The sequence below is a fragment of the Herpailurus yagouaroundi genome, unplaced genomic scaffold (assembly GCF_014898765.1).
Source record: "Herpailurus yagouaroundi ecotype Mexico unplaced genomic scaffold, PumYag 142, whole genome shotgun sequence".
Lineage (NCBI taxonomy): Eukaryota > Metazoa > Chordata > Mammalia > Carnivora > Felidae > Herpailurus > Herpailurus yagouaroundi.
The window spans coordinates 45,230,657-45,243,351 of record NW_024412397.1 but is presented as its reverse complement, the minus strand read 5'-3'; the positions used below and the strand labels follow the sequence as shown (position 1 = coordinate 45,243,351).

The window sequence follows — 12,695 nt, the reverse complement described above, 5'->3', positions numbered from 1 at the left end:
TGTGAAGGACACGATTCAACCCATAGCAAAAATATTGGAATGGGATTGAGAATCATTCAGGTGATTTGGTCATGGCCATATTTGAGACCTGCCGGACAATCAGTTCAATTCTCTTCTTTTACAGAAGAGCAAACTGAGGGCTAGATATATCTGGCAACTTTTAAATGAGAGTCAGAACATGCACAAACCATTCACATACTTATGTAAACTGTCACCCTCTAGATTCCCACCTTGATTACTTTGATAACAACAATGCTTCCTTGAATCTGGATTAAGATTACTTAGTATTTGTCAACTTTAATAAAAAGCTCTGTAGCTTTTTTTATTTTATATTTTGATTTTGAAACCTACTACATAATACTTAACCCTAGAGTCTTACATTAAAAAAACAATTCTGGTAGCAAACTTATTCAGGTATTCAAGCAAGGCTGGTATGAAGGTCAAATGGATCAATAATGGTAGAGAAATATACAAATGTGTAGACATATGTATTTTATCTAAAGCAGTAAAACATTTTTTTCAGACTTGATGGATTCTTTTCCAGATGTGGATACTACTGGAGGCAACACGAATGGTGGCTTAAATGTCACTGATTTAAACAACATGGTTCTTAGGCACATAGAGCGTATGTATATAAAAACTGAACAATGCATGTGATGTGGGCCTTGTACATTTCCTAATGTATCTGTCTCTCAAAGTTCCCCTCTTCAGCTATGCTCTGGGTCAGGAAGTTTTATTAGGTAGTAATAAAATGGATTCAGAAACAGGGTTTATAGTTCAGAGGGTAAGGGTGTAAGACTGCTTTCTGTTCCTTTGGAATTATGCATGACCACTGTCATGAAAAGGAGTAAAAATTTGGGGAATATGTCACAAAACTTGGGACACGGGGTGCCTGGGTGGCTCAGACCGTTAAGCATCTGCTTTTGGCTCAAGTCATGATCTCATGGTTAGGGAGTTCAAGACCCGCATTGGGCTATCCGCTGACAGCTCAGAGCCAGAAGCCTGATTCAGATTCTGTGTTTCCCTCTCTCTCTGCTTCTCTCTCTATCTCTCTCAAAAATAAATAAACAGTAAAAATAAAAAAACCTTGGGACAGAAGAACCAATAGAATGAAGAATTAATATGGAAATCGTGACGACTGCCCCCAAATATGCTGAAATTCCAGTGTCATCTATAAGAGAAAAGGAAGGCAAGATTGAGATCTGTGTTAAATGATGTACGATCAAGGATATTGATTCAGAACATAATCTCACATCCTGTTTACTCTCTGCTCCATTCCCTCCAATAAACAACAACAACAGCAAAAACCTTAAAGACTTGACCACTTTTCTTAGTATAACAATAAAGATGTTGAATAGACAGGATTTTCAATTGCAGGAGCATAAGCAGGGACAGTGTACTCTCTGAGGACAAATATTTACAACCAGCCTGCAAAATTATTGGGATTGAAGGGCACTGATTTGTATGTGCATACTAATAGTTCTGAATGCATTTAATGAAGAGAAATGGCCCTGAAAAAAAAACGGGCAATTTACACACGGGAAAACTTGAAATTTGTGACATGTAAATTGGAAGTTACCATCTTTTCTGATCGTGAGGTTGCCTCAGATTCATTTCCGGAAAGCTGAAAAATTAGAGTGTGGTATGAGCAACTTGTTTATAGAACGGGATGGCATGCAAAGCATAATACAAATATTAATCAAGTCACTTTCAGAATACCAGCGGTTGGCCTTCAGATGATAGTATGGAGAAAATTCTGAAGGGGACGAACAAAATTAAATATTTTGAGAGACATTTCCAACTTCAGACTGAATTGAGAGTAAGTGGGAAAAACAATGAAAGGTAAATAGCGAATATAACCAGGCAGAGGAGGCAGTTTTATGGAGCGTAGATCAAGGAGGAAGGAGAGGAGATAATGTGGACTCGGTTCAAGAACACTGTCAGGCAGCACATCTCAGAGGGAGGTCTGTGGACCACAGAGGCCAGCATCAGAATCTCCGCCACGTTTGTTAAAATGAAAATTTCTGAACCCTACCCTAAACCTACTGAATCAGAATATTGGTGATCCGTAGGTTTCATCGAGTTCCCTCCCCCAAGTTCCTGGATGGTTTGTATGTACCCTTAAGTTTGAGAGAGAGCATCTTAGATTTTATAAAACATAAAGAGAGGTTCAGAGGTGACAGCTATAGAGAATATAAAGAAGCTGTATGGGCTGGGACGGAATGAGGAATTATAGTGTATAATTGAAAAGGTTTATATGAACTTCTTTAAAGAAAGAGAAAAGAGAAAGAGCAAAGAGCAAGTTCATGGACTGACACTTGATTCCCGGAAAGGAAAATGAAATCAATGATTTAGAGGCGGGTGCTCACAGTTCAGGAAAGAGGGTGGTTTGATCAAACTTGTAAAGAATGGCAGTGGCTTGCGATGTGCCCTAATCACAGAATTCCACACAACTTCAGAATATTGCTTGAGCAAACTTTGGGGGGGGGGGGTAGCTTTGAGTGGCATACAAAGAAAATAATATGAAAAAGCCAGCATATGAAGGGAGCAGTTTCTGTTACTGCCATGGGCCTCGTCAGCTAGTGAACAGCCATGTGTCCTCTCCTATGTGTGACCACTGTTGTCTACCTGCATTCAGACTTCTGTGAAGGCTTTCGGCGACCTTTGCCCTCCAATCTTAGCAGTCACTACTTTATAATTTAAATAATCTCCTATAATAATAGAATAATCGCATTGAAAGAAATAGAATTTCTTGAAATTCTATTCTATTGAAAGAATAATAGAATTGAAAGAATAGAATGATAGAATTGAAATCCTCATTAAACAGCACTGCTAGGACTAAGGCTACAGGTCGGTTCTGAAATAATGTTTGAACATCTGAAACTTTGAAACAAGACTTAAATGCAATAAAATGTGACAAAGAAGTCCCCGAATCCACTATCTGTAAATTTAACAGGAAGTCTGTTGTGAAACAATTGTGGAGGCATTGCTGAGTAGAAAAATATGAATGGGAAAATGTACCACAACTGTCAAACCTTACGTGCTCCTATACACTCCCTCAAGTTTACAGTTATTCACGTGAGAGATTTTTTATTACATAAAAACTTAAATTTTAAATTTCAGAGGCCTTCGGGGATTCAGCCCTTGTGATGCAACTCTCCAGTGTTGCTGGGACAAAAAGTATCTGATAGGAAGTTTTTTAGACAATTTGCTGAGGAGGAGGACCCACCATGGGGCTTCGTGTGTCATATAAAGCCTCTGAGTGAGGGAGAGAGCGTTGTACTTTTTAAAGTAGCATGGCACTTTTAGGGGCACCTGGGTGGCTCAGTCGGTTGAGCGGCCGACTTCAGCTCAGGTCATGATCTCGTGGTCTGTGAGTTCGAGCCCCATGTCTGGCTCTGTGCTGACAGCTCAGAGCCTGGAGCCTGTTTCGGATTCTGTGTCTCCCTCTCTCTCTTCCGCACATGCTCTGTCTCTCTCTCTCTCTCTCTCTCTCTCTCTGTCAAAAATAAATAAACATTAAAAAAAAAATAAATAGCATGGCACTTTTAGAGAGATCTTTATGACAGCTGAATGGAGGAGGGCATGACTAAAGGGAGAATAACCTGTTAGGGGACTCTAGTTTTGGGATTAGCTCAAAGATCGGGATGTGACTGGGTCAGTGGTGGCAGTTTTGGGGAAGAAGGCATAACTTGCAAAGTACTGAGCCAGTCAGCCAACAAATATTGAGTGAATGCCTGCTGCGTGCCAACACTCATTCTCTGCCTTAAAATCCACAGGACTTAGAGTTTGACTGGATGCGTTTGGTGCCAGAGTAGCTAACAATCCACTTAGGGGAATACGAGAAAAAGCGAACTTTCTTCTAAATGAGAAGTCGTGCAAAGGCTATTTAGACCAGTGGGTGTTTGAATTGGGCCAGAAATGAAGGGGAAACTTTTAAGAGGAAGACATGGAAGACAGGGGTGAAGCTGGCCGAGCCGACCAAACCAACAAACCAAGGCCTGGATGTGGGACATAGAGTTCAGTTCATAGGATGTGAAGCCAGCCTGTCTAATGGAAGCTTTGGGGTCTTACTGGTTTTAATGGAAGATTAAGCTGAATATTTATATAAGGAATATATTGGAAAATTTTTTGAAGGACTTTGGATTTTATTCTGAATGCAGTGAACGGTTACTGCAACATTTCATAACAAATTCTAGATCACACTGAATAGGAAAATTAAAAGTTGAGATTAGAATTGTGCTATAGTTTGAGTCCATCCTTGGTATATAGAGCTTCTTGGTTTAAAGACAAACTTCATCTTTTATCAGTTATTCAATGATGGTTCTCTTGCATATTTAGTGTTTCTTGTAGACTGTGTATCTTTTTTATAACTTACACAGTATTATTATCTAGGATAAGAATTTTATACTGTCCCAACACCCACCCATTTTCTCCTGTGTAAAAGACTTTGCTTGGATATGTCAGATTACATTATAATACAGTTTGATAGAAATCTACTTTTACTTGTTCTGAACCACCACATCATGCTATTTTCTCTCTCATTGCAAATGTGTATTCCATATCAAGTGCTAGTTACATTTCAAAGAAAGAAATCATTTGCATTAAATCAAATATTACATTATTCTTCCTCTTTCAAAAACATAAAGCAGGTATTTAATCAAAAGGAAGACATTGCCAATTTCAGATCTTTCCTGTCTTTTAATTTGCAGCTTATACATTCCTACCAAGAGCTCATTCTGTTTTATTCTAATATAACTAATAATTTAAAAACATTTGAAAATCATCTTTAAGACTAAGACTGAAAACTCTTGTTTACCTATTTCTATTCAATTTTTGCCTAATAGTGTCTGAATTGGTCTCCTGCACATTGTAGTGGGCTGTGCCTTAAAGCAAGAGCATAAATTATCTTTTTCTAAAACCTTATTCAGAACTTACTGCCTTTAGAAAACCTTCAAGGATTGATTTTGGGCTACAAGTTTTTTGTTCTGCCCAGGGCCACCTCAGAACGTAGTCATTTTGTGCATTTCCAAATCCCACCTCCTAGTCAGCAGCACCCAGCAGCACCGGCAAGACTCATCAAGCTTCTGAAACAAACCCCTCCCACTATGACAAAAATGCAAACACACAGAAGAGTCAATCACTAATAACTCCAAGGGACAATAGCTAAAATAAACTGAATTTTGGACAAAAATGACAACTGAATAGATTGTAAGTTCCTTCTAGGTAAAAATATCTTTTCATTTATATTGAGTCCATTATAGAACGTAAGCAGGTAACATTTTATACACTTCTCATGTACTCCACCAAGTTCAAGACAATCCTGAGCTGTATGATGAAAATAGGTTTTAGTGGAGACGTGGCGGAGGAGAAATACTCTGGTTACCAGGGAACAAAGCTTTTGTAACCCTCTCTGAGAGAGAAAGAGAACTCGTGAGGTTGGCCAGAAGAACTGCCCACTATAATGAGCTCGAGGTCACGGCCACTACTTGGAATCCCCCATCCCCCCAACCCACGGCTGAATTTTCACTATTCCTGATGGTGGCAGCACTTCTCAGCTGTTTGTAAAATAGCTGGGGATCCTGGAGCTGCAGACTGATTCTCTATTGCCAGGAGGACTGACTGAAAGCATGAACAGGTAGGCAGACATCACAGGGAGGGCAGGCTGCTAGGACATCTACGGTCCCCACTCACCTCTGAGCTCCTCAGATACACAGATAAAACTAGATAGGTTGTTTTGTTCGTTCTCTTATTTGTGGCATTTGGCTCTTTTTCTGGATTTATCAGAGGAGCATTCTCTTTAGCCAAGTGTTCACAGGTCAGTAACTACATAGCCTTATTGATCACTTTCTCTTTTTCTATACGTATGTGATGAAAAACTCCCTGCTGTATGTGTTTTCTTTGGTATTCTCCACACAAAATGTCAATCTTTCTGTGATCTATATATACAAAGAATTTGTATTTTTCCCTTTGTTAATCTTTTCATAAGATATTGATCCTTCTGTGATCCACATAGGCAAAGTAATATTTAATGGGTGATGGAAAACTAAAAGAGTGCAGTAGTAATGCAGCTGCAAAATGAATGTTAAGCTGTTCATAGACAAGCCAAGCTTCCTATATTCTAATCAGGCATTTGACTTGAACTTGTACCCATAGTTATTGGAGCCACATTTTTATCAACCACCACTCTAGTGGCCGTTGTGACATTTTCAAGCTGAGAAAATGCCCTTCCATAGGCTAACACAAAAAAAGCATCAGTGGTCAGGGTGGAGTGTTAACCATATATAGAGAGACCACAATGATCTTACCTGGTAGGGATCAGCCTACAAACAGAATCCCTAGTGGTGAGCTACAGTGTCCTAGAACTACTGACATGGTAGTAGAGGGACCTCATTATTACCCTAGATCGCCACTGAAAGCAATGTCTTGGAGATCAAGAATCCATAGAGAGAAATGAAGATTTTTTAACTAAACAAAGGAGCAAAAAAGAAAGGAGATGAGTGTGAAGGGCCAGACTCTGTTACTGCAGGGACCTGTAGTCTCTGCAAAAATATGCCCAGATACCTGACTCAGAGGAGAGATTAGAAAACCAGAGAAAACCAGTAAAAGAGCTGCCTGCTAAGCCAGTGATTAAAGAATACAGAAGTCTTCAAAATAGGTTGGTGATTAGCCATCACTGAAATACGACCTGGCCAGATACTAAGTAGCTTGGGACACACATAGTTCTTAGGAATTACCAAGGAGGAGAGAGGCATAGCCAATACCCACTCCCTTTCTCTAGCAATTACTTGTCCCATCACATGAATCAACCTGCCGTTCAGCAATCAGCCCCCCCTCTTCCCTGACCCACCAGGAGCACTGTGACCCTTGACTTTCACCAGGGAATCAAAAGTAACCTGTAAAGAAACACTTGATTTATAACTCTTCAGTGTGGGATGCTTATATAAACAGGGAAGACTTCCTCGCCTCTCAAGCCTCAGGGAACTGGATCCTGGAAAGAGAAATGGCCTGGCAAGGCTCATCGAGTCCTCCAGGATTGCTCAGGATCAGATAACGGACCTATGAAAGCCTGAGAACATCTGCACCCACCAAAAAGCTGTTTGTGTTACATGCAGGCTAAATGAAAAAATATAAAACAAATGGTGAGAGAATTGGCCCAGAGGTATATCCCAGGAAGGAACATCCCTACCCAAAAGTTGGGTGAGTGAGAGAAACCTGAATGAGGCGGGAGCTAGATGGAGTTTGGGACTTCATTGTAGCTCACAAATACACTTTCAACAGACTCAGTTTTCCAATAAAACCCGAAGAGGAAATAAATAAAGTGCATGAGAGAGAGCAAATGAAAATGAATCAGAGGACACACATAACCTTCTCTCATGTTATCTCTACCAAGTGAACCAGGAGAGGGGATAATTTAACCATCACGAGCAACTGTGATTTCAGCAGTGTTTACTGTAAAATATGTAGCCAGTAACTGAAGCTGACACTGACCTTGGCAGAATTACTGAACAATTTTCTACCTTCTGTCAATGAGCCTCCTCCATGAAAGAGTCTCACTTCTTCACCCAAGAAGCTGAATCCCTTTGTTCCCTCAAATCCTTCTCAAAGCTTACAAAAAGATATTTTTGAACATTAAAGATCTATTTGTAATTAAATATAGCACACCTAATCAGTATTCCAAAAAGGAACTTATGGTATATTTTAACTCTTTATATAATTGTATATATGTAAAATATATTACAGAAAAAATCCTCATTGTATGTATACATTTTTACAAAGTTATTTTTTATAAAAAATTGAACTCATAGATTGAAGGGCTAGAATTATTTAAAAACATTCTTTTTAACATGAGAAAGAATGAATAGTATAGAAGAGTTAATTGAAATATTCCTAGCTATTATTTACTACATGGCCCCTTGTAAAAGTACAATATTCTTGTACACTAGATTTATGGGAACTATAACCCCAAAGCAAAGTATTTCTTTTGAATGATCAGGTATAGGAGACAGAAAAATCTTCCCATAAATTGTTGATTGACACCTCCTGCTAAATCAGCTTTACAAACAACCCCTAGAGAATCATACATGTTGTTGAAACATCCTCAAATTCAGAATCTGCTAACCCCACAGTAGTGAGCTACTTTGAGGAGTGGTGACAGAATATTGCAGTGAGGTAGAAATGCTCAGGTGGACACATTTGCTACAGGCAGGCCAGGAGCCAACATTCCTGAGAAACTGAACTCCAGGTCAAATGCATTGTCTTCAGCTAAGTTTTTGTGGTCTAACCGAAGGGTATTTATGACTCAGCCAACTCCCTGTATTGAGCATATTTACAGCATACTCTTTAGGGTCTTTGAGCAATGAAATGGTATTACCCACTGCTGTAAAAAAATGTGTTAAAGCAGCTCTTGTTGAGAAGAAAAACTTTAATTTCTTTTCTTTTTTTTTTTTTTGGGGTCATAAGGAATCTAGAATTGAGGTTTTTAACTTGTCATGGTAAGGGAAGATGAATGCAGGTTAAGAACATAGGCAAAAGGAATCTCTGCAGGTGTTCCCAAGATAAAAATGAATATTTTCTATCTAGTTATATATTTATCTTTGGGTTTCTTCCCACATTCTTATCAATAAGACTTTAAGTAAAAGTCTTCTTTAACTATCCAACCTCTTTTCAATTTTGCTACAAAAAAAGATGCACTGGAAGAAATGGCGCCCCCAGAGTCCAGGAGATTGTTGACAGCACAAAGAGTGAGGAGTGCACGAAGGGGACAGTACAGTCAGAGGGATACAGCGGGGACTGGAAGCTTCTCTTTCCCCTTTTCATAGTCTTTAGCCATGGTTAGGTTTCATAGCTAGGGTTTGATTGGACTGAGTGTGGTGGCGATTTTCCTCATTGATCTTATTTAATGTGAAATACTGTACTAGATCCTTGGAACACAAAATAAATAAGACATAGTCATCGTCTCAAAAGAGGTCGTATTTTTTTGGCTCACCTTTTTCCTCAAGAGAATTTTGACTTGAAGGATATTTGTCATGTAGCTGCATCAAAATACAAAGTAATTATTTTAAAGCAGCAATAATATTTGAAATCAAACCTTATCTAATCTCCAACCTTCTTCCCACTTCTTACTCCACATACACATAGGTAAGAATAAGGATGGGGTCAAAAAGGGGAGGAGAAACTCTCATTTTTCATCCTAAAAAGCTTAAAGTCCAAGAGCTAATTTTTAAGGCCAAACAAAAACAACTGTTTCATCTAAATGACTGCATCAAATTGTCTGCATGGAAACCTCTTGGCCTCTTCAGATTCACAGGCTTCAGTAGAAATAAGCAGATTCCAACTGGGTGGTGTGGTTTATTCAGGAGAGATTATTCAGAGCAGTGGTTTCAAGCTAGTGGAGGTACAGGGCCATTGCCTACTTTTGCAAATACTTAGTGTTGAGAGAATTAATGGGAGAATCTTCTTTAGATCTAGAACAACCTTGGAGAAGCAAGGGGTCCTCCATGATTTCTCTTGCTTGATTTGATCAGAATCCTGAGTGAGACCAACAACTGATTTGTCAGCATGTTGATCATTCCTTCAGGGTTTTGAGACAGATGGCCATGTGCATCTCTGATTTTCGAAGCCAAGAGGGATTTGCCCCTCTTTTGAATCCATAGCACCAATGCATGCACTCTGGCCATACATTGGATTATAACCAGCTACCTGGGCAGCTCTTTTCACTTGTGTGAGATCTGATCTCCCTGCCAAACTCCTCATCTTCCTAGTGCAGGATTCCCCAAAGTATATGCTGTAGAACATTAGTGTCTTGGGTTTTAGAAAGTTTCCCATTGAAAACATGTTTACTGGTCAAATAACTATGGCGGAGCTTGTTCTAAACAATGTGAAATGTATTTATTTACTCCCGGATTTCTCAAAATCCTGAATAAGAGAGTGAGGAAAGTGAATTCACTTTCAGACTTACTTGAATCCTACCTCTACTTCTTACTAACTTTGACCTTTGGCGAGTTATTTAATCTAAGGTTTAATATACTCATCTGTGAAGTTAGGATACAAATACTACCATCACAGAATTGGTCAGTGGATTAAACAAGATAAAATACCAAAATTGGTAACATTTTCTATTCAGGGATATAATTTGTATTATCATTTCCACATAATCATGCAATTTAGATTATATCCATACCAAAAATATAGATTTATTTTTAATGTACAAACAAAGCAGAGGAGTTGTTGACAGTTTTGAATTCTACTTAATCACTCCTTCAGTAGATGCCCCATTGGAAATCACATAGTAAATCACTAGGAATTAGCTGACCATTTTGTGTGTGTGTGTGTGTGTGTGTGTGTGTGTGACCTTAGTGTTACACTATACTGATCATTGGTTTTTCTATTGGAATTCTATAGACCTTTAAATGGCCCTGCACTAATGATGCCAATGTATTTTAAAATACTGAAAAGGTAAACCAGTGCTTTCTGAACACAATGTATTCCCTTGCTAAGAAGCTAACTCTCATCAGAGGTACTGTCCTTTGTTCTCATATTACAGAAAGTTGAGGTACCTGGCTTGTATCTCAAGAGTCACCAGGATATCTGAGCTTTGAATTCCCAGCCACTTACCTTATTTATTGTCACACCATTCATCTTCATCAAGGTGCAATAAATATCTCTGCAGAGATCACAATCTTGGAGATAGTTCAAATGTCGGCTTCAGCCTCAAAAGAACTCAGAATAAAACGTACTCTTTTGCTCTTTAGCATTTTTCCAGGCTGCTTCATAAGAGATTACATTCCAAGGACAGACGGGACTTTTCAAATTTTTCATCTAATACTTCGTAAGCACGCCTTTGGAAAGAAGAGAGAATCATGACTATTGATAAGAAACCTGGTGACATAGTATGGTTTATATCATCTTATTATCTCCCTTTAAATGATAGACATTGCATTGTAAAAGTTACCATAGATAGGTTCTAAAGGATGGCAGCATGTAAGTATCATTATCTTTTTTGCATGAGAGATGGTATCAGATAGGAAACATATGTAAGAGCTGAACAAATATTGTTTGTTGTTTCCTATTAGACATATATAATATCAAAGGTGGGAAATTCCAAACATCTGTAGGAAAAACAGACTGTGATAAAGGTTATCAGGAAGGTACAAGCTTTATGTGACAGAATGATTGTCACTTCAAACTACACAGTTTATGGCAGTCAACTAACCTAAAAGAAGGAATTACACACATACAATGTGCCAACTTCATATGCCAAGTTCCAAAATGTAGAACAGAGGGCCCCCATCCTCATCAGTTTACTGTCTAATATTGGAGGCTCAAATAAGAGGCACTAGATAAAGGTGGGAAGCACACTGAAAAACTGCAGGAACTGTGAGAAGAAAAGACGTTAGTGGGCTGTAGGCAGACAAGATGGCTTCCCTGGAAAAAAAAGAACTTTGTTGGGAACTTTGACCCAGGGTAAGATCACATTGGCTAAGAAGAGGAGGAAAGATTTCTGGAAGTAGAAAAGGAATGACAAAGAGCAACGCTAGTGAAGAGCCCAGTGAACTGACTGTTGTGAGTGAAATGAATTAATAAATAAGGATCATCTTGGAATGTAGTTTAGAGGAAGTTGAAGGAAAACTCGGAATCTATCATTTGACCTTGACAGATAGATCATGGGTGAGGTGATAGATTCTTTTGCCAAGAAATGACAGTAGGAGAGCAGGGCCACAGGAAAATAAATTGGGTAGTTATGTGCAGCATGAGTTGGAAATGAAAAGTGGGGAGGGAGATAACCAGAGTGATCTCAAGTTGAGGTACTGAGGACTTGAGTGAGAGTCATGGCAGGGAGGTGAGTAGGAGATAAACAGAGAAACACTGAAAGGAAACTTTGGTGATACGTGGGTGATAATCTCAAATGCCAGTCAATGATATGGAGAAAGTATTACAGCCTAAACTTACCACATAAATTACTATAAAGTTATAGGTTTTAGAATTGCACTTGAGTTTTTATTCCATTTTGCTTCCTATCAACAGTGTCATCTCAGGAAAATTATTAAACTACTTGTTCCTAACTTTCCCCAAATCTAAAATGAGATTAAATTGTTTATGTGGAGGCTTAAACAAAATAACATGTAAAACATTGACTAAGTACCAGGCAATTAGTCGGCATTCAAGAGATATTTGCTCCTTGTTCCACTTAATTAACCCTAAAATATCCTAGAGGCAGCTGGAAACTGGAAGGTAGATTTAAGTTTTGTGGCTATAATAGGGTCTGAATGTTTGTATTCTCCCCAAACTCAAATGTTGAAATTCTAATCCCTAATGTGATGGTACTTTTGAGTTGAGGCCTTTGATAGAGGATAAGCTCATGAGAGCCGAATCCTCACAAATGGAGTTAGTGACCTCATAAAAAGTCCAAATGAGACCTCCCTCACCCATTTTGCCATGTGAGGTTAGATGGCCATCAAGGAGAAGGCAGGTCCTCTCCTGCACCATGATCTTGGACTTTCCAGCTCCAGAACTATGAGAAATAAATTTGTTATTTATAAGCCATCTAGTTTATGCTATTTTATTATCGCTGCCAGAATGAACTAAGACAGGCTGGAGATGCAGTTAGACACCGCCCACAAAGAGGTGGTATTTTGAACCATATGGGAAGTGTTCTCATTGAGGAAATAACTGAGTAAGCAGAAGGAAAAAAA

General features: G+C 38.8%; 1 long non-coding RNA gene across 1 annotated transcript in view; it reads right to left on the bottom strand.

Annotated features, from left to right (window-relative positions):
• Positions 1-10,832, bottom strand: part of LOC121033054 (uncharacterized) — a 32,804-nt gene extending 21,972 nt beyond the window's left edge. Inside the window, exon 1 of the long non-coding RNA XR_005791672.1 lies at positions 10,618-10,832. This is a non-coding gene — a long non-coding RNA (uncharacterized LOC121033054). The remainder of the gene's footprint in view (positions 1-10,617) is intronic.
• Between the last annotated feature and the right edge of the window lie 1,863 nt (positions 10,833-12,695).